The sequence below is a fragment of the Malaya genurostris genome, chromosome 2 (genome assembly GCF_030247185.1).
Source record: "Malaya genurostris strain Urasoe2022 chromosome 2, Malgen_1.1, whole genome shotgun sequence".
NCBI lineage: Eukaryota > Metazoa > Arthropoda > Insecta > Diptera > Culicidae > Malaya > Malaya genurostris.
Window position 1 is genome coordinate 102,259,334 of NC_080571.1, and position 23,084 is coordinate 102,282,417.

Consider the following 23,084-nt stretch of genomic DNA (forward strand, 5'->3'; position numbering starts at 1 on the left):
TTTAGAGCGAGATAACGTGTTTACCTTTGTTCATTACTTCAGTTTTGATTTTGTGTTTCAGAATTTAAACACTTAAACGAACTGCATGAAAAACACGAGTGAATCAAACCTCTTCAAAAGAAACTCTATGTCGAATTCTTGCAAAAAATCGTCTTATTCATAATATTTAGGTGCATCAATACAGCTTGTGTTGTTATATCTATAAAACAAATTAATCGAAGTGGTTGAACAAAATATTTTTCTGATTTTCGTTAGATGGTGTTTCAAATTCACAATCGAATTAAACGCTAGCTCTCGGAATATTATTCTAGCAACAACGGTCACATCAAATGTGTAAGAATACATTCAAACAAAATGTAACATTGATGTCTGTCAAATGAAAAGCGTAGCCGTGCTTAGTCTCCTATGATGTCAATTTTCGGTTCATTATCTTTATTTTTATGTTATGTTGGTAAAACAGCACGATTATTAAATAACATGCTTCAGGATCAAGTAAACATTTTCAGTAGGTCTTGCTTTTCAATGTCTGCGTTTTGCTTTACCATTATTCTATTAATCTATCACATCACTTGAGGCAGAGGGTTCAAAGTGATATCCCGGTAGAAAATTAGAGTTACGAGCTTTGAAAGAAATGCATTCTTCAAGTAACGCATTTTCGAACCAAGATTAATTTTGATGGGAGAAGAGTTATTGCTCATGATTTCATGATAAGTTAAAATGATTGGTTTCATGATTTTTTAATCATAACAGCAGTAACGGATTTCTTTCCGTGTACAATGTTCTTTTAGTAAATCAGTGGATATGATTTAATAGCAGCCTCTTTTATTTGAATCTGAGTTTGTAAAAATCAGTTCAGCCATTTCTGAACAATTTGAGTGACATTGTTTGTCACATACACATAGACATACATACACACAGATATTTTGTGATCTCGACGAATTGCGTCGAATGGTATATGACACTCGAACCTTCGGGCCTTGGTTGTAAAGTCGGTTTTTGCAATGATTGTATGGCCTTTCTATACAAGAAAGACAAGAACGCATTGGGCTCATTTGAAAGCTTCTTTTGGAAAAACAAAAAAAAAAATTAAAACCGAAAGCTTCTTTTAGATTTTTGATCAAGTTTAAAGATGATATGGCTGTCACTTCCGGCTCTGGAGATATTATCGTTTTGGTGACGTTACCGACAAATAGCGTTTTTTGTCCGATTTGCCGAATGATGATCAATTTCAAATTTGGCGTAGGAAATGTTGTCGAGTGAACGAATATATTTTTAAATACCAGTGTCCATCTGAATGAATATCAAACATGAAATAAATTTTAACTAGACTGTTTAAAAGGCTGAAATTAAGTGGCGAGATCATCACAGGTTTTTTCTTTAAATTTAATTTTGTCGGTTATTCAATGAAAAACTATTAAAACATCTAAGTATATGATTTCTATAATGCAATTTTCGTACAATCAGCGGTATTTTTGTACCAACGATTAAAAAAAGCGATGCTACACAATTAAAGGCTAAGTTCTTGAATATCGTTTCTAAATGACCCGATAACTAGTACAAACGAAAAGTTTTCATAAAAGACTATTTTCTCAAATGCGTGTAAGTTGTTTAGCTGTATTTTTAGAAAAAAACAATAATCATGGTTCTATTAACCAGTTTAAACTAAACATATTGTGAATAGTACAACGGAGACGTTCTTTGTAAATTTTTATTTATTTGAAAAGTGTTTTACTGTTTTAGTAGAGTGTATTTTTTCCAAATATTTTTCCAATTTCAACCATTTTTGTTTAATTAACAATTTCCGTGTTATAAGGATTTGAAGAAAGTACATACAAGAAAAACATTCGCCCTTTTAAAACATTAGTCCGACGCCGAATTGTTCCCTCAATTCGTGCAAAATAAATTGTTTGCCAATTTCGAGATAAGTGCAAATTTTCATCCAAATCGAAGCAAGTCGATTGTAAATTTACTACCAGTTTTGCTATTAATTATTAAATTTTTACACTAGTCATCAAGCGGAACTCGTAACGGAAGGCAGATAAAACTGCAGACACAATAAGGAGAATGACTGCGAAGACAACAGGCACGACCTGCTCTAAATGTAACTTGTAAGTCGTTTGCCAGCCGATATAACTGTCAACTAACGTGATAAAATTAAATCAAGAAACAAATATTGATAGATTTCAATTTCTCTTCTGGGCTTCATTCACAAGTTTCCGAGTACCCTTCTAAAAACCATATCATGGGATGTTCTACACAAATTGCTATAATTACAAACTAATTGGCAATTTTTTGCCATGCTTGGTCGCTCCTTTCGCACCAATCTATCATCTTTCATGTTCTTACACCGTTTTCCTACCAGCAAACCTTCTACCGTGACATGACTGATTGCTTTGAGGATACGATCGTTTAAGGTATAGGGGAAAGTCTTATAAAGCGCCTCTGCTAGCCAAAATGTCCCCTTTCCTTTCTTAAGCATTGGAGACTTTTCTGAACCAAAGTTTTATCACTAACACTATCTTTTCGTAGGATCTTTCTGCTATGCAAGTTTGGTGGTTGTCGTTTGCAGGAAAGTATGAAAAACTAAAATTTTCATTTGGCAGCTAAAATTTTCATTTGGCAGCTTTTCGATGTAAGGTTTTGCTTCGACTAAATAGATGTTTTATCCGCCATTTCTTTGACATACTGATTATCTCAAAACAGTAACTTTATGGACATTTCAAGAAGCATAATGCATAATTGTTGTGGGATAAAATGTCTTTTGTTGTGTGTCATGCCACTGATTTATTGTTAGACATATTTTACGGCTGCTGGGGCATTATGTCTGAGGCGAGCAAAAAAAAAAGGCCGCTTTGGAAAATGTGTTTATATCAATCAATTCTCATCTTTTCTATTGGAGTCATTGAAAATTATGTTCCTCATCCGTATTGCAATGAAATACTTACATTCTCGAGGAAAATATATCAATACACTTGGAAATATCTCAATGTTTTCTTAAGGGGGACATATTATAACACTTTACCCTAACATCGGCAGGTAAATTCAATTATACTATGTTACCTCGAGTTTTTCGTTTTTTTACCAACTACTTCATGCGGGTAAATTGGAAAATATGATTTACACTGCTTGGTGCGTTAAATTTGAATCCTATGCAGATGAAAACCGTGTCTCATTAATGATCGTCAAATGGTTACGCAAAAAATACGTGCTAACAAGACTTAATTAAGCACATTTATATTTTTTAATCTAGTCAATCTTTTTCAAGAGACCTTTGAAGGATTATTCGAAATTGTTCGTTTCTCAAAAGGAAATCTGGGAAGACAATATGTGATTCGACATTCTAGCTTTGATTTCCAGTAACAATCCAACGATTCAAAATGCTTGATGTGTTCAGGCCAATCGAAATATACATATTTGTAAACATTATAACGGGTGACATTAATGTCTCAATTACTCACGTTAATAACAGTGTTGTGACAAAATGTAAGGCGTATGGCTTCGCGTGTTCAAATCGCCTTACTGTCCGACCAATTAGCTTCAATCTTTGATCATATTCCCTGTAAACCTGACCATGTTAATCGAATTTTAATGAGCAAAGCGACCGTTCTCAAATCCTAACCACTATTAACATGCAAGTCGAAATGAAATGAACATCACATAAGTATGCTAGAGGTAAGATGTTATGGGTTTTATCGGACAACAACAATAAGCTTGAAAACTGTTGAGGTTTATTGAAGATGATTTTGAGACACCTGTTTTGTAGAGTTTGATTTTTTTTTAGATGAGAGTTTAGAAGTGCACGGTTAGGAACATATGACTTGACCCTCCACAATATATCGCAGTAGGATGCCACACGCTTTCCAATAGATGTAATAAGGTGCCCGAATATTTGAAATAGTCCACTTTTTCAATAACAGAATGTCCCAATTTAGGATGACGTATTATTCTTCTTATAGACCGGAAAATCATATATTTAGTTTTTATGAGATTGAGGGACAATAAATTTACACTAAAATATTGATCTAAAACACTTAAATCTCTCTCCATTGTTAGGATAAAATCGAACTGTGTCGTCGGCAAATAACCGCGGAGTTTCTGTGAGTTGCAGGTTACCTATAACTTTAATATACAAAAGAAATAATAGTGGTCCTATATTGCTACCCTGTGGCACTCCAGTGTTTATGGCAGCAAGATTGCTACAGTCGCTCTCAATGGACACGAATTGTTTTCTGTTTGTCAAGTAGCTACTGATAATAGAGTTAGTCATGCCCTTGATGCCGTAGCACTGAAGTTTGTCCAAGAGGATACTGTAATCCTAAGTGTCAAAGGATATTTTGAGATCAATCATGTAAGGCACTAATCATGTTTTTTTGGTCAATCTCGCTTATTATATTGTCTACTTATTCTATGATAACGGTATGTGTGCTAGAACCTTGTCTAAAGCCATATTAAAATTTATAAAGGATACTATGTTTGTTTAAAAATTCGAGAGGTCATTTAACCAAGAGTTTTTCAAAGATTTTGTTAAAGACGAACAGAGCCGATATAGGACGATTATTATTACAATGACAACGATCACCAGACTTGCAAACAGGAATAATTTTAGCCACTTTGAGGCAGTCAGGGAGATAGCCAGTGTAATTACCCTGAAACATTGAGAGAGAATCCTAGCGAATATAACAGAGTTACTTTTTAGCACACTTGCAGAGATGTTGTCGGGGCCACTGCTTTTACTATTGTCCAAATTTGTATCAGTAGTATGACTTCGCTAGAAGATGACAGGTGTAAGAATATAGAATCACTAAAACGACGAACATTATCAGTGGAACAAACAGTTGGGTTTATACAAATATTTGGATATTTGTTGAATATCTCACATTAATTTGGTTAACATTGTGAATCAAATCAAATTTATCTCGCCATTGTTTTTTATTCCGAATGTATTTTATAGATTACTTCAAAATTTTGAATGAGGTCTGTTTGTAAGAAGGTTTTCATAATATGCTTTCTTACTATTTCTTCTCATGATATCGACTTTTTTTAGATATATGTAATAATAATTTGTTTAAGGTGTTGGTCCTGTGGGTTCGCTTTAACACGCTGGAGATAATTACATTTATTTTTACAAGACTCCACAAATCCAAATTCTTCTATGAACGATGAAAGCCTTTCACTTAAACTGTTTTTGTAATTATTCTCGTATGTTTTTCGAGTAGGAAGTTATATGTATAAATCCACTGTAGATTGTAGAACAGTTTCAACGTCATCAATTTTTTTCGTTAGGATCATTGGTTCCCTCTCAACAAATAATTTGAAGGTCGTTAAGATTTGAGAGTGGTCACTTAACTCATTATATATTGTGTCGTAACGAATCCGGTTAGTGTCATCAAGTTTGCATAGAATATGATCAAGTATGTTGTCGCTAATTGGTCTGATTGTAAAACAGGATTCTAGCAAAGTCATGTATCTCGTCACAATGTTGTTATTGATGAGATTCATTCTGATATTTATATCACCTACAATAAAAGACGTATGCTTCGGTTGAACAGAACACATCAAGCTTTCTAAATAGATGGAATATTCATTGAAGTCAAAACTAGGGGGACGATACACACCATAAATGTCATTATTATGTTCTAGATGATGAAATCCATTATTATGTTCTAGATGATGAAATCCATCGAATGTATAGTTTTTTATTAGTCTATGCTTGATATTTTGTTTGACATATGTTGCTAAACCTCCACTGGAATGTTGTCTACAGAAAAATAATGATTTATACTTAATGCGGTATTTCGTAGAGAGAACAATTTTCATTCTTCAGGCAGGTTTCTCTGATTACTACGATATCTATAGAAGTTTTAAATTTTTCAAGGTCCATTACGATTTCGTCAAATTTTTGATCTGAGAACTGTTTTACTCTGCAGGTTGTACTAGTTGATGGACAAATCTTTTTGTTTTTCAAAAATCAAATAAAATTATTTTGCGAAAATCCACACATTTATATATGCGAAAGCTAGCGGACCCCTGCACACTTCGTAGCGCAGTAATATTAGATGTAAATAAATCAAAACTATTCTCAATCAATTCTATTGGTTATTGTCGAAAAGACATTGGAATTGTTTCTTCGATAACATTTGCCATTAACCTTTTTTAACTTTGAACTTTTTTTCTGGACTTGCTCAGTACTTATAGCTGTACTTTCTTAACCGGTTCTTGTACTTTCTGCTCTTGTTTCTGAATTTTATATGCTGTTTCTGTACTTTCTGTACCTGTTTCTGTACTCCATATTAGTTCCTGTGCTTTCTCTACATGTTCCTCTCTTTTCTGCACTTGTTTCAGTATTTTCAGTATTTGTTTCTCTCATGTCTGTACTTGTTCCTGTACTTTTTTTTTATTTTTTGCACTTTCTGTACCGGTTCCTGTACCTTTCACACTTGTTCCTGTGCGTTCTGCATTTGTCCTCTTATTTCTGTAGCTACAACTGTCCAGGAGAACTTCGTACCCCAAGATTTTTGAGTAGACATTATTTTGAGCACTCACAAAATCAGAATAATCAAACGACCTATGTGGAAGTCGGTTTCAGAAGAGTGATCATCGATGATCGTAACAGCGATTATGATCTTATGTAGGGCTGTTGTACCAATAGTCATCTGAATAATATTAGATCAAATGTAAATGAATGAAAACTACTTTCAGTGAATTTTATTCCTTATTAAAAAAATACAGTGGTTCCCAACCTTTTAATATCGCGGACCACAGGTTGGGAAAAGATGCTCTGTAATAATGAACATTTTTTAGTTTCCCCATTTCCGGTAAAACTATATATTATCGATGGTTTACCGACACGCGTACAGGCAACATACAATTATCCTTTAAAAAAAAACTCACAATTCTCGACGGATCCGGATAATTTCGCCGAAAGCCGTTTCTCCGAAAGTCATTTCGCCGAAAGGGTCATTTCATCGAATGACATTTCGCCGAAAGGGCCACAATTTTACTTCTTGAATAAATATTGATTTTTGTACTCTGGAATAAAGATTGATTCATGAACCTCAGAACGGAGTTCCCAAGGAAACTTGTTGACTGTTAGCCACTAAGCATCAAAGCAATTGAATAGGTGTATCTACCAAACAAAAGTATGTGGTATTTTCCGTTTACTAAGTGAAAATATATCTAATGCGGCTTCACCACATCGATTTGATTCGTGTTCTCCTAATGTTCCTAACTAAAGCAAGGAGACCTAGCTTTGAGTAGACCGGACAAACGATGGGGTTACAGGTTTGTATGCAGGAAGCTTCCGACGGCGGGTCGGCGGCTTTCTGCGAAATGGCTTTCGGTGAAATGGCTTTCTGTGAAATGACCCGCTCCCATTCTCGACATATACTCCCAACGATTTTCCCTGAGATTTATTGACGGTAGAAGAATAGCTAAACGGATGGAAAATAGACGTTTAATTTTAAATGACAGTCATCCGTTTAAATTTAAATGACAGTATCATTGCAATGTGTGGAATAAAAGCTTTTCACGTTAGAATTAGGCAGTCGAAGTTGTTCTCTCAATAACATTTGTTAATAATCTTTTAACTTTGAACTTTTGTACTTTCTGTACTTATTGCTCTACTTTCTTCTCTTGTTCCTTTTTTTTCTGTACCTGCAGCTGTCCGGTTGAACTTCGTACCGCTCAAAAATTATGTTTGGATGGAAATTATCTCGAGTACTCACAAAATCAGAATAATCAAACGACCTATGTAGGAGTTTGTTTCATTAGAGCGAAACATTTCACATAATTTTTAGGTCATTTTGCTATTTATGTTTTTTTTCCTGAAAGCAGCAATATTTGAAAGAAGAATCAACGAATTGCGATATAATCGGATACAATACCTTTCTTTCGACTCAAAGAAACAATACCACAGACAGAAATAGTTAAAAAATAGTTCAATACTACTCTTATAGCCCGAATCAGGATTCAGAACTAATTGGCTCAAGTGGCACGTTCGCCTAGTTATTTGGAGATTTGTGCCTTGTCGTATCTTCTCATCAATTTCCTAATGGGAAGAAAAGGATAAAAGGGACATGGAAGGGAATTGTGAAGTGAGTGAGGTGGGAAAACAGCACAAAACATAAAGAAACAAATCGCTCTTCATCCCCGAAAGGATGCTAAACTATCTGCAGGTGAGAAAATGCACAGTTAATAAAACCTCCAATCCCTTAGAGAGGATTTAGAGATTTTACAAAAGCGACACCACTCTGCATTCCCGGAAGAATGCAGAACGATTCGCAGTATGTACGAGCAGAAGTAAATTCGGCACCCCATAAAGGATGCTAAACAATCTGCTAAAACCTTTTTTAGGTCAATACTGAAAGGATTCATTCACTCCAGAGAGAACTATGAACCCTTCTTACTATAGCTCCTTACCACAATGGGTGAGAAACGGTAGATTACCCTTTAACTTTAGCTTCGCATACACAGACTCAACCATGTATGGAGAACCAAAAACCCGGATACGTATTTGCGTCAATGCGGGACAGTTAAATACCAGATGATATGAAGTACCGTATTCGCATTCACACATATCACACGAATAATACTCAGCACGTTGAATAGTATTCATGTGATAATTGAGTTTGCAATGTCCAGTCAGAGCTCTGACCAGAATACTGCAATGATGCTTGGAAAAATGCAGTAGACACTGTGACATTTTCAGATTCAAATCTGGTAAAAATGTATTTGTCTGAGCGCAAGTTTGCAAGCTGTGCCAGTAGCTGGCATGTTCGGATGCAACCCAAGAACGAATCTTGTGCTTTATCAAAGACATCATATTAACAAGCTCTCACATTTCCCGAACAAATCATTGGCAACATCCTTTTTCGCGAGCATGTCGCCCTCAGGTGAGTCCGCATCGAATCTCATACATAGAAGTAGGGGAGAGAAATGTCAAATTCGTGCGCGCCAAAATAGCAGGGCTGCGCACCCATACAAATGACATGATATGTTGTTTGTGTTGCCGTGCGATGGCGTTGTTGAACTGAAGATTGATTTCGCTTCAAGCTGACAGGGTCTGGCTTTATCCAACTAGTTGAAAGTGGTAAAGCTGGTTCAGGACCAACGAAATCATTCGTGGCACCAGCTCTAGCCAACTCATCAGCCCATTCATTTCCAGTAATACCAGAATGGTCGGGTACCCATAAGAAGTAAGCATCATTCGAAATGCTGAGGTCTTCAACATGAGTTCGACATTCGATCACTAGATTCGACCGTGAATCATTCGAACTGAGTGCTTTTAGGGCTGTCCGACTGTCGGAACAAAAATAACAAACTATGTGTTCATCAAGTTGTTGTTCCAAATAACCAGACAAATCATGCCTCACGAAGAGGAGCTCACAATGAATGTCTCGAAATGAAAACTGTATGTGAGAGTTAGGTCACTAGAAGCGAGTAAATACTCATCCCAGGTAACCATTTGAGACCACAAGCGAGTGTAGCTAGTAGCATAGTCTAAAGAGTTACTGTTCCAAAGCCCTGTAACCTTAAGACGGTATGCACAAGATAATGCATAATTGTTTTAGGAACACATGTTGTGAGGTAATGCACAGTAGCGCCTCTTGAGCAGCAGCAGTAGGAGTGTTCGTGTCATCACCACTAGGACCATCCTTTGGAGATGACTTAGCTTTGACTGAACTGTCGCAACTTCTCCTTTCTGCCACCATACAAGACATCCATATGATAAAATTGGTCTAACGATAGTTGTATAGATCCAATGAATGTATCTGGGTTTGAGTCCCCATAATTTAATCTATCGAACAGAGACAGCAGATTTCACTCTGAAAATAAGTTTTCGTATATGAGATAACTACTGGAGTTGAGATGAACGGGTGCCGTCGCCCCACGAAATTATATTCGCATTTCACTCCAAATTCATTTCATTTATTAATTGAATGTACTTTTGTAACATAGTTGTGTTTAGATTAATCTAATGATATTCAAGAGTTATAACTACAACTGGTGATGCAAATTTTGCTTTCCGGGCATTGGTAATGCTTATGTGAAATAATAAACCGGAAAAAAACGAAAAGCATCATTCGAATTCCAATGAAATTGCTTCATACGGTTGAGAGATGAATAGTTTTAGTTTTCGAGTTAACGGTAATAATTTGACTTTGCCACAGTACAATACTGTTGTCTCTGGATGCAAGTTCAGCGCATTGTGACAGCTCTAATTACATCCATCGTGAAGATAGAGATTCACATTTCTGAAATTTTAAGAAAACAACGAATCATAAAGTAACGTGCTTTCGTTAAACACTTTCTTTTCTTATTTTGTTCTTTAATTTAAATTGACGGCATTGAACACCATTTATATATCGAAGAATGGAAACCTGTATGCTGTTCATTTGGCGCCCATACTTAATTGAACATGTGGCTCGAAATAAATAAACACGTGAATCAAGTTGGCTCAGTAAAATTTAAATACGAATCAGCTCGTTTGGTGCCAATGGATTTTATTATTAATCCAGTATTCATATTTTACTCTCCAGCGGGCAAGCATTGCACAACTTGATACGCGCCAAACAATCATCGAAGATCTAGCATGGATTGAGTAGAAAATTTCTAATTTCAAACAACACGATTTTCTAGACTTTCTCTACATTCCCGATGGATTTTCCTTAATACAGCCTACAACCTCCGCATAAACGTCACCTTTCGAACAAAATAAAATCTAATATTAGTTGTTGAGTATTTCGAAGATGCTCCCGCACTTCCTTATATTCAGCGCAGTCTATAAAAATATATTGTCTTAGGAATTCTTCAAAAGCTATCGAAATATTTCAATAAATTAAAAGGTTTATTGATGTCACTGGAACTCTGATCCTCTGAAGGATTTTAAAGTGTTCGAAAACCTATCATAAAATATGAATTATACCTACATTTACTTCAACACTTAAAAATTAAAAAAAAAATCTTTGGAAGTTCGGAGACGCTATCTTCAACTAGCATAGTTCCAATATGCTTCAATTGTTCGATTTTACTAAAATTAGATTAGTCAACAAACAACAGCTCGCGGTTGTACAAATAGAATATGCAAAAACTTGTTGAGCCTCGAACGAGGCCGATCGAGTCAATTTGATCCTCATAGACAAATTTCAGTCCAGTCGGCTCTCGGACATAAAATAACGTACAATTTTTAGTTATCTTCTAGAGTTACTGTACGGTAGCATACAGATCCATGATCTGCTCTTATTTTACGATTGTTCGCAAGTTCTTGTATTATATCCTTACCACCGGGCTAGCTGATACCACCTTGCCACCCACAAAGATAAACACCGGTCCCAACTGACCAATTCCACCGTACAATTGCTAGTAACAACACACAATGGTTGAAGTTGAAGAAACCATTTTCTTTAAACGCTGGCATTGATGTAGGCCGCCGAAAGGAATGGAAAATAAATTGATGTGATTTCAGGTCGAGAATCACGCAAAACACAAATTAACGGAAAAACGAAAATCGCACATGAGCCAAAGTGTTAGTCTCGCAAGTTGAAGGACTGAGCCACTCATGCAAGAATCGGTATGTTTGTTATCGATTCAGTGATGAAGTGTTATAGGTGCACCAATAGTTCTAGGCCCGTACTTCATTGATAATTTTTGCTTGTTTCGCTACATGGACTGAAGTGCACTTCATTCGTTTCTTTTAGAGAATAACATGCTATTTTGAAGTCTTCTAAATAAATGCGAAAAAAAAATCACTAATCAGTTTAGACGCAAGAAAATGGTTCTTCCGACATTGTTTTGCTTTAGCATGTTTTTGTTTGTGTGTTATTCATTGTTCCACCAGCAATTATAACATATACTGCATATACCTAACCAAATCATTATCGTTTATCGGCCAGAATCAACTAGAATTCAATAGATGTATCTTCGTTTGCGTACATCGAAACTAAAATGGGTGTAGTCGGGTGTTTTAATCCACCTAGTGGTGTAATGATGCCTTTCTCATATCAAACATACTATTATATATAATACTGTGGTATTCTTCAAAAAAAATTCTTCGATTCTTAACAAAATAACCGAAATCGGTTTGTTTGACCGTCTACTGATAAAAACTATCAATTGGAAAAGATTTGAGGTCGATTTAGACTTTTTTAAGGTTTTTCCCTATTTTCAGTGATGGTATACAATGTTTTGCCCACTTTACCCTATATTTCCGGATCCAGAAGTGGAATCCGCATGAAATTCAGGAATTACGCATGGGACCACAGGACCTTTCATTTAAACCTAAGTTTGTGGAAACCGGTAGCTCCATCTATGAGAAAAGTTAGAACACATATTTTCTTTTTGTTGCACATTTTACCCCATAACTCCCGAACCGGAAGTCGGATCCAAATAATATTCAGGAATTTTGTACGGGACCACAAGACCTTTCATTTGAATCTAAGTTTGTGAAAATCGGTTCAGCCATCTCAGAGAAAAGTTAGAGCAAAAAAACGTTACATACACACATACGCACATACACACACATACACACACAGACATTTTGCGTACTCGACGAACTGAGTCGAATGGTATATGACACTCGGTCCTCCGGGCCTCGGTTCAAAAATCGGTTTTCACAGTGATTGCATAACCTTTCTATATGAGAATGGCAAAACTGCACCCAAACAGAAGAAAATTGATATACGCTATTTGAAAGGGTTTATATTGGAGATAAGTTTCCCAAAATTTTAACTCTTTAACTGCCATATTCTTGGAGTTAGGGTTGTTCCTCTGATTTTTATTTTATTTAAATTTTTCAAAAACCTCTTTAGCAAAAACATTGAAAAAAAATCAGGAATATTTTAGAAATTATGGGAAACCTTTCTGATTTTTTTCAAAATTTTTCAAAATGTATTTCATGTGAAAAAAAAAGTTCAAAATTTTCGATTTTTTTTAATCGCACTTACAATTTTTGTACCACCCTAGATTTTACAGCAAAAATGTAATTTTTTCAGATTTTTAAAAAATGTGGACGTTTATAATATCCGACATTAAAAATATAAATCTTTCGGAAATCCATGCGTCCCCATCAAATTGTCATCATCCGATGGAGACGTATGGTATTTAATTCTAAAATCATATACCACATGCCATTGGAACTAAAAACCATGCGTTTCCATCTACTCAAATTGTGGATGGAAACGCATGGTATTTATTTCTAAGGTCAATATAAGGTCGATATATGATTGTAGAACTAAATACCATGCGTCTCCATCGGATGATGACAATTTGATGGAGACGCATGGTTTTCCGAATGATTTTTTTCAAGTCTGATATTATATCCGTTCACATTTTTTAAGTCCACCAATGTGGCAGTTAAAGGGTAAAAATCTTGGGAAAATAATCTCCATTATAAACCATTTCAAACAGCGTATATAATTTTTTGTTGGGGGGTGCAAACCCGGCTACACCCTTTGAGCGGATATCAGGTTGTAATCCATTCATATGTTTTTTCATCGTTGAATCATTACATTTCTTCGCTTTCTCTAATCTTGTCTTATGCCGAATCGACTACCGATCGAACATTATTGTAAAAACCTGTTCAAATCCACATAGTGGTTTAATGATGCTTTTTCCATATCAATCATACTAGCATATATAATACAGTAGTATTCTCAAATCAATGACTACCGATTATAATGCAACGGCTCCCTATTTCATCTCATTTGTAAGGACGGTGCCTCAAACACCCGATTTATCCGCTAAAATCACTATAACTATTTCATATTTCTGCTTCATTTGCTTGCTACACATTGAGAATTGGTTCACATTTCTTGAAAATTGAACTAATATTCATGAAACACTTATGATTTGTTCACTACTCTGCTCCTACTTTCATCTCAATGGATTTCTATGCATCTTACCGTTGGTATGATATTCGTCCTATTAGTAAGCAATGGCGATAGCAATCAAAGTAAAATATTGCGCTATTACACTCTCAGGTTCAAAATGTCAATATTCTTCTTAAAAGGGCCAAATGCCAACTGTGAGACAGCACACAGTATTTTTAAAGCCAGTTTGGAATCATTTCGACTTTTTTTTGGATCGTTTCCGTTTCCTTTCGTTTTAAGTTTAAAATTTTCCTCTAAGGTTAATCTGGCCCTTTTAAAAATATCAGATTGATAGCAGATGAAACACACACTTAATAGCGTTTTGCTGACATATATCGGAATGAAACCAGTGCTACTAGATTTGCCACACTGGTTATTTGATTAGTATTTAACACGCTCTTTCTGGTAATATTCGAAGCGAAGTTTTATTGATATATAAATATCAATAATATAATTAAACTGATGTCATGGTTACCAGAAAAAATATACTTGTTGATGACATTTTTGTTTCATAACATTAGAAGAAATCTTGGCAACCTTGCGAAACTAAATGAGTTGAAAACAAATCACAATCAGGTGAATTAAGTGAAAAAATTTTATCTCATGTTTTTGAAGACTATTATTGCATGTCGGCTAATTTAACAAGTGGCAATTGAACATTACTATTTACGAAGTCATCCAACATTCAATAGTGGTGTAATTATGTTTTGAGACGAATCGATTAGTAAATGTTCAGAAACGTGACGAACTGTAAAACTTGTTTCCTAAATTGAAAAGTGAGTGTATTTTAAATGAAAAAAAAACGATCGCTGAAAGATTTCAAACCTTTTTCTTCAATGGGAAAGTGTGACAATAGCTTAAATAAACATTTTTAAACATTTCACAGTTTAGTTTAGGCACAGACTAACAGACAGGACACTCAAATTAGATTCTTCAATCATTTTAACGGTCATTTCGAATATTCCTTTATTTGGGACAGTACTCACATGTGTCATGATGGCGCCACGTTACCCTATCAAAAACATCCTGTCTGTCATCTAGACTGTGTTTATTTCATTTTCCAACAGAGTTGCCATTCATACAGAATTACCTGTAATGTATTGATTTGTATACGTCCATGCGAATTTCATGCAGGATACAGATTTAATACATATTGCCTAAACTATATACATAATTGTGCCTACTTCTCTTCCTCCAACGCAATACAAAAACGAACCCTTTTTGTTACAATATTTACTTGCTTCTGGTCTGCCGCCACTTAATTTCGGGTGAAAACTACCAACACAATAAAAAATAGTCTAGATGAACAACTTTGAGTCGAATAAATGGTTACCTTCCAACATCGCGAAAAAGTTTTTTTTTTTTTTGTTTCAATTATAGAGGCTTTAACATCTTAGGTCATTCGCCTCTTCGGACCAGAAAATCTTTCTGACCCTATGTGAGGGGTTGGGAATCGAACCCAGGCGGGCTGCGTGAAAGGCATCGACTATCCCATCACGCTATACCCGTCCCCCAACGAAAAAGTTAAATATATTATCAATGTAATCCAATAATTTATTGTGACGATTCATTTTCAAATATTTTGATAAAATCAGGCATCCCTACGAGCAGCTGATCGGTGTTGACAAACGAGGAGAAACCAACTAGTAAAAAAAAGTTTTACATAACACAAGGGGTGTACAGATAGTAAATAGTTCGCGCAGTACAATATAGGTGGAACTAGTGCATCACGAAAAATAATTTTTATAAGAATTTACTCATACTGTCATGTCTGTTAGTCTGTGGTTTAGGTACGTTAAAAGATATGATTCATGTTCAAAGTTATGAGATGAAGGGATAAGATGGAAATGGAAGCTCAGATGAAATAGAGAGTCGTTACTCTAGTAGTTTTGAGGCCGATTTAGAAAAAAAATTACGATTTTTGTTTCGCCTCTTTTAATTGATGGTATAAAATTTTAAACACGTTTTACCCTATAATTCCGGAGCCGGAGGTAGGATCCAGATGAAATTCTGAAGTTTTGAATAGAACCAATCGGTCACACCATCTCTGAGGAAAGTGAGGAAGTAATTTAAAATTGGAATTCTCACACTGTATTTCCGGATTTCCCCTTCCGATATTTTCATTCATGAAACAAGCATCTACAAAACTCTGAACCTCGAAGTTCACAAATGATTTTTTTTGTGGCAGCGAAACTTGATGGCGAATGTTCAGTCACAGAAATATCGCTAAAGAGATAATCGAAAGGGAGAAGAATATCTTTGTTTTTCTCATACTGCGAAGAAGTAAGAGCTCGGTGCACAGGCCCACATTCATTCTTGAAATGTTTCATTATAACAATTTATAAAAGAAAAAATATGATTTTTTGAAAATATTGTACCCTAATGAATTGTTTCCATTGATTTTATAGACAAAAAACTTTCAACGCGTTTTTATCGAAAGCAGGTTTTGAAAGTCCTTGTCCATCGTCATTCAAAAACTACTGAACCAATTTATTTTTCAAATTTCACACACACTTTCTACATATAAAAAACCAGAACCCAACATTTTCCTTTTTGTTGTTTGTTACTTTGGGGAGGTTTTACAGCTAAAAAATGGCGGATTTTTTTAGTGGAAAATTTTAGTTTTCATTTTGAACAACCACCAAAAATTCACAAAAATAAAAAAAAACAAACTGAAATGTTGGGGCCTAGAAAAATTTCTACTCTATGTATACTGCTTTGATTTGTTCACTTCTGATTAGTCTGCGATGAGATACAGTGGACACCGCAAATCTTGATTTTTAGGAAGCGTTCTCAAAAATACCTCTTCACCGACTTATTTCTCAATATTTTTCCACGAAAAAATCACAAAATGTTGTTCGAATGATGCTATTTTATCGTTAAAATCTCAAAAAATGAAATTTTTTTTTCATTTAGAAACTTCCGACCGACCGTGAACAGTCAGATAAAATACCAAATTCTTTTCTAGCCGGAAGTTTTCTGCGTTGTGTATCATAACATCCACAGCAGTTCAGTTTGCAGAGCGATTTCCCCGGATTGGCAAATGCTGCGGACGGATTTGGAACTGTCTCTGAAAGCTAATGATGCCAGTTTTTAGATTTCATTATTTTCAATTTAATAAGTTATAATTCCAGACCGTCTTTTCGTTGGGTAATGGAGAAAAATTCTGCGCCAGAATTATGTTTTCTGAACTTCTAACATAATTATTAATTCTAAACTTGAATTTAAATTATTGACAGAGATTCTAAGCCTAGACCAGGAGTTTGAACCAGGACCCAGGAGTTGGATATCCGACCAGGTTTCTGCATCTGAATACTGAATCTGGACATGATCTTTAAACCAGAATTCTGACAGAGTTTCTGAACCTGAGGCAGAAATCTACACTTGGATACTGAGTAAAAACTATCCCAGAAAGTATGGACGCACTTTGATTTCGCTGTAAAAAATTCACAAGTGTTAGACATTCATATTTTATTGGATATACTGGTAATATTTGACTACAACAACAGAATATTATTCTCAACATTTGCTACTTAGCCATTGTAGACTAGCTGGCGCACCTTCTTGTGAACGTTCCTCATTAAATTCCGTACAGACTTCTTGGCGACAAGTTTTGACACTTTTTCCAATCTTTTTCGAACTGTTGAATGTTTTCGGCTGCCGAGACATGTTTCCTAAGATGTGCCTTCGTTAATCCCCAAAATTCCTCAATTGGTCGAAGTTGTGGGCAATTTAGTGGATTCATGTCTTTTGGGACGAAAGTGACGTTTTTGGTAGTATACTATTATACCGTTGCTTTCGAGTAGTGGCAAGAAGCAAGATCTAGCCAGAAGACAACAGAATCCTTGTAACATCGAATCATGGGTAAAAGTCGTTTTTGTAAACATTTCTTGATGTATATTTCGCTGTTCATTGAAGCAGTGGTGATGAAGGGTTTCGAAATCTTACCGCAGCTACAAATTGCTTGCCAGACCATAGCTTTCTTACCAAAGTTTTCGACTTCAATCGATGTCTCGGTCTGGTTTAACATTTACCCTTCTCGAACCGTATAATATTGTGGTCCCGGCAAGGATTTGTAATCGAGTTTCACGTAGGTTTCGTCGTCCATGATTATGCAGTTCGTTCTTTAGCACGAAGAACATTTGACTTCGAAGTGCCCACTTTTTTGACCACATCCCGAACTGAAACCTCCTTCTTTTGCTCGAACGCCTTCAGTATACGTTTATCCAACTGAGGGTTAGCAGGACCTTTTTTTCGACCCGTTTTCGGTTTATCTTCCTCACCGAACTTCCTGATTGCATTCCGCACGGCTGTTTCACTTACTCCTTTCATTTTTGCTATCTTTCTCAGTGACAGCCCGCGTTCTGTGCACCATTTGTACACAGTTTTTCGACGTTGTTCTGCTGAAAGTCCACGCATTTCGAAACAAACTAATGAAAACGAATAAACAACTGCACAAGTGGTTAGAGAAGAGTGTAAACAACAGGGCGCAGCCATAAAAATTGACAGATTCTGAACCATTGCTAAATGGCAGCGGTTTTTGGTTGCGTCCATACTTTCTGGGACAGTCTTTATGGATTTGGATTTTAGACCCGAACCTGATTTCTTGGCTTGAACTCACGATGAAGGTTTCGAGTCTAAATCTGGAGCAATGTTCTGGAGCTGGATTCAGGATTCCAAATAAGATATTTAATAAAAAAAACTTGACAGACATATCGGGAATGTATCAGAATCGTGAACCTGTAACTTGATCCTGATTTTGGATTATTGAACTTGGATTCAGAAACATAACTCAGGACATGGATTCTGGGCCACAATTTTGAAGCATGATTTAGGATTTGAAGCATGGTTTCTGTATCTGGACCGGCATTCTTACCTTGGTTCCTGATTCTGTATTCTGAAACTAATACAGAATTCATTATTTGGATTCTGAACCTGGGCCTGGATTCTGTACATGGATTCTAAGCCAAGATCTGGATCTGAAGTGAGTAACTTGACCTAACCGCTGAACATTAATTTGTGATTTGTGTGCAGAATCTAAATTCTGAACCTAAAATTGGGATTTCGATTCTGGACCGGAATTCAAAGTCTAGATCTGAATTTCGAAATTGGACTCAAATTATGGACCAAAATTATTGACAGCGATTTTTTACCTGAACCAGAATTCCACATCTGGATTTTGGAATTTAATTTCCAGTATTTGACCTTGAAACTAGATCCTGAACCTTGACTCTTCACCTGAATTTTGGACTCGAATTCTGGACCTAGTTTCACAACATGGACTTGGCTCCCTGAGCAAAATTTTGGGATCCGAATTTTAGGCCGGCGTTTTGGATCTGGGTTATAGACCTGAACTTGTGACAGGAATGCATAGGTTTTCGTGTGTTTTGATTCCAGGTCTAGATTCTGGGTCTGAATTTCTCACAGAAATTTTAGATCTGAACCTAAATTCTGAAGCGAAAAGCTGGATTCTGGATCTGAATTCCGAACGTGAATCTGAATTCTGCATCTGACCTCAGGATTCTGAACAAGATCTTGGACTCTGAAAATCATTCTAACCATTTGGATTCTGAACGTGGATCTGATTTTTTTTCTATATTTTGTGTGAATTGAATTTGGAATATAGAAATGATATGAATTTCTAATCAAACATTGAAACTATTTACACTCATTCTTATTTGACCAATTCTTGGTCGTATAAACACTTAAATTTACATCTTCTTACTTTAGGTTTTTTTCTCACAAATCACACAACAATTGAATGATACACTAATCACATCATTTTTGCAACAGATTGCTTGGAATGGAATTTTTTCCCCAATAATATATTACCCACATGTCTTTATAAATTTGTCATGAAGACACTTTACTCAGGGCCTTTCTCAGAAAGATTTTTCAAGTATCGAAGCCCACTATTTGCGACTCATAACCCACCTGTTAACAATTTTGAGTTTACTACCCACTGAAAATGAGCTAATGCCCACTAGTGGGCTGTAGGGACCAGTTTGGTAATCACTGGTCAGCATGGTTTATGAATGGTTATGATTAATTAGGGTGATGAGTGCAAAAATGTCTATTTGCGAATTCAATACAGGATAGGCCTATTAAAAGGGGAAGCATCGGGCACCCCAAAAACTTTGACAGAATTGTCAGATCGACATGAAACATACCGCGTTGGAAGCGTCATTCCAAGAAAATTTTATTTCAGGGTTTTAGTGAAATTTTACAATAAACAATCTTTATCTGAAATTTAGGTGTTAGCCAAATTTTGTGCTAGGGCACATAAACTATTTTATCAAAGACGAAACGTAAATATAATAATATTTTTCTGTTCTAAAATCAGTAACGTTTTATTCATTTCTAAAACCAATTACGGCTCGACAAAGCAAAATTTCAAAATTCTAAAAATACTTAGTTGTGATCAATTTAATTGCGAAAACGGTTTTTGTTTTTTTCAAAAATCGATCAAGTTTTTTCAAAAATTGATCAAAAACGCAACGCGCACATTCCGATTGGTTTCACCGTATTTATAATTTGTGAACCAAAGAATAAACCAGGGGAGTGAAATAAGCACATTTATTGATTCACAGCAAATAAAAATAGTCAGTATTTTTTTTCATATAACATATATATTGTATAAATTATAATGAACTTTAAATCGAATGATTTTTGATAAGATTAATTTTGGCTTTATTTAGAATTTAAAACTGTTTTTTCCGTTATCAGTATTTTGGCTTTATTTAGAATTTAAAACTGTTTTTTCCGTTATCAGTATCACTGTCTGATTCTGCATCAACGTTTGAACTAAGTTAGCCTCGTTTTAATGCTACTCTGTATTTATGCAACTGGTTTGAACTTCAAATGGCTTTCACTTACGGTTTCGATGATATAATGATATAAGTGACGTAAACGTCAAAACTGATTATCACTCAATTTTCTCGGATATGGATTATTCGATATTAATAATTTTAAGCTCTTTAGGTGAGTTTATTTCGTCGGTGGCATCGAAATTTCATGCTTCGTTATGTATTTAAAATTTATACAGTAATACCGTCGTGGTGGAGTAATATCATCAATTAAAACAGCTAATAATTTTAACACACATGCTGTGATGGATAATAATTATAATGATAATAAAAACAAAGCGTGCTACGCAGCTGATTAATATTACCTTATTTAGCTTGAATATCATACACAGAAGTAACAGGAGTGCAGGTTTTTGCTACGCCAATTCAAACGCACCATTCAAATGCTGCGCCAAATTTAGCGCTCCTACTCAAGCGACCATCTTCACTAGTGATTATGGCCTGATGATTTTTTAATCTTGATTTTTCCAGCCCTGAATTCAAGAGTACCTTCGAAGTTAACAGTTTTACTACCTGTAAAATTCAAGAATTCAACTGCAGGATCTTTTACGTATAAGTATCGGTTTCAAATTAGATGCAAAAATTTTAATAAATCATGTCTAAACTATTCGTAGATTCTCAGCAAAATATTCTATCAAATGAGCATAAAAATCGAACTCGTTTTTTGAATGTATTCCTGAATCCGCCATAGAAGGTAAGTTGAAATGTATGTGTGAGATCAGATCAGATTTTTAACCATTTTGTGTTCATTTGTAAGCCGGTTTTAATTTTTTTGGTGGAATTTTTCTGATCCAGAGAGGTTAATAACCATAATGTTAAAATCCTCATAATTCTGGAATTACAGAATCGGAAGTTGGATCTGAATAGAATTCAATTGATAATAATTTTGTTTTAAATCTAAGTTCGTGAAAATCGATCGATACCACTACCATTTTGGAGTTAAAGATCACTATAATTTTAGATTTTTACATCGTGATTCAAATGAGCGACAACAGCAAAAAAGTTTTCTGTGGCCTAATACATATATTCAAGTTAACATGAAAAGACATTAATGAAACATTAATTTCCAAAGCTTTTTATCGAACAATCTCTGTGTGTAATACTGTTTGAAACATAGCAGATTTCACAAAAATGATTGAGCGTTATAGTAGAATTTTGCATGGGAACTTCCTACGACTTTCCCTAGGCTGCGGGATTCATTCCACATATTGAATGTAATGCATTTTTTCTAATACATTCATAGTCATTTGCTGTATTAAATAAACGCATGCGTTTGTAACTCACTATTTAACCTTTTTTAAGATCTAAAAGATTTATGAATACTGAATATGGATGACGACCCCTTCATTTTAATATGATTGTATAGAAATCAGATAATTTTATCATGACGAACTAAGTTTGATAATATACCATGGAGTGATCCATTCAACCTTTTAAGCTTCGTGGATCGTTCGCGACTTATCGACTTGGATCTGCTGTCTGGTCGAAGGAATGTTCACAAGGTCGTTTTCATATAAGGCTAGGGCAATGCTGCAAGCAAATACTATACAACTATTTGTAATGTAATTTAGTTTGATTGAAGTCTTATATTGTACCATTTTATTATTATAATCTGTTGGTAGAAAAGACGAGGAGGTTTTATACCTTTTGGAGAAAGCGATTATAAATTTCATCTCCAGATGGCTCTTCCCTGCTCCCAAATAAATAAATAAATAAATAAATAAATAAATAAATGTCTAATAAAATATTTTTGCGAAGAGTGTAAAAAGTCACTCCAATTATCGATATTATCAGATTAGAAAAGTAATCCAATATAATTAAAATTACTAACGTGATTACTATATTCAATTCTAGATCACTTTTGAATGATTTGTATGTATGACCACGTAAACAATTTTGAATAAATTTTAAGGCGGTGTTGAGCAAGATCGCACCAGGATTTTCAAGAAGTAGATAGAAAAGCTTGAATGAAATGAATGATTGAATATTTACAGATACTATTTCCCGCTTTTGAAAACCTAATTATTAACAGTTGTGCCGTACCTCAAGGAAAGTAATTAAATCTCAGAAAACCCAACTGCCAAGAAATGTAGGGTTTGAGATTTCTTACAAAATTGTATAAATGTTATACTGTGATCGGGGACTCATAAAAAGGGCCCTACATACCTCGTACGTACGAAGCATTGTACATTCATTTCTGCCGCGGTACATAAATGTGCGAACGAGTCTCCGTATGGTTGTCTTCTGAGAATGAGAACAAATTTGTCTTAGCACAATAAAAAAGAGCGCGTATGCATAAGATCTGCTGCTATTCTGTGTAATACACAGTCCCCAAAAATTTTAAAAAAATATC

General features: G+C 35.1%; 1 protein-coding gene across 3 annotated transcripts in view; it reads left to right on the forward strand.

Annotated features, from left to right (window-relative positions):
- Positions 1-23,084, forward strand: part of LOC131429626 (cytochrome P450 4C1-like) — a 95,347-nt gene that overhangs the window by 48,839 nt on the left and 23,424 nt on the right. The gene's annotated exons all lie outside the window — the stretch shown is intronic.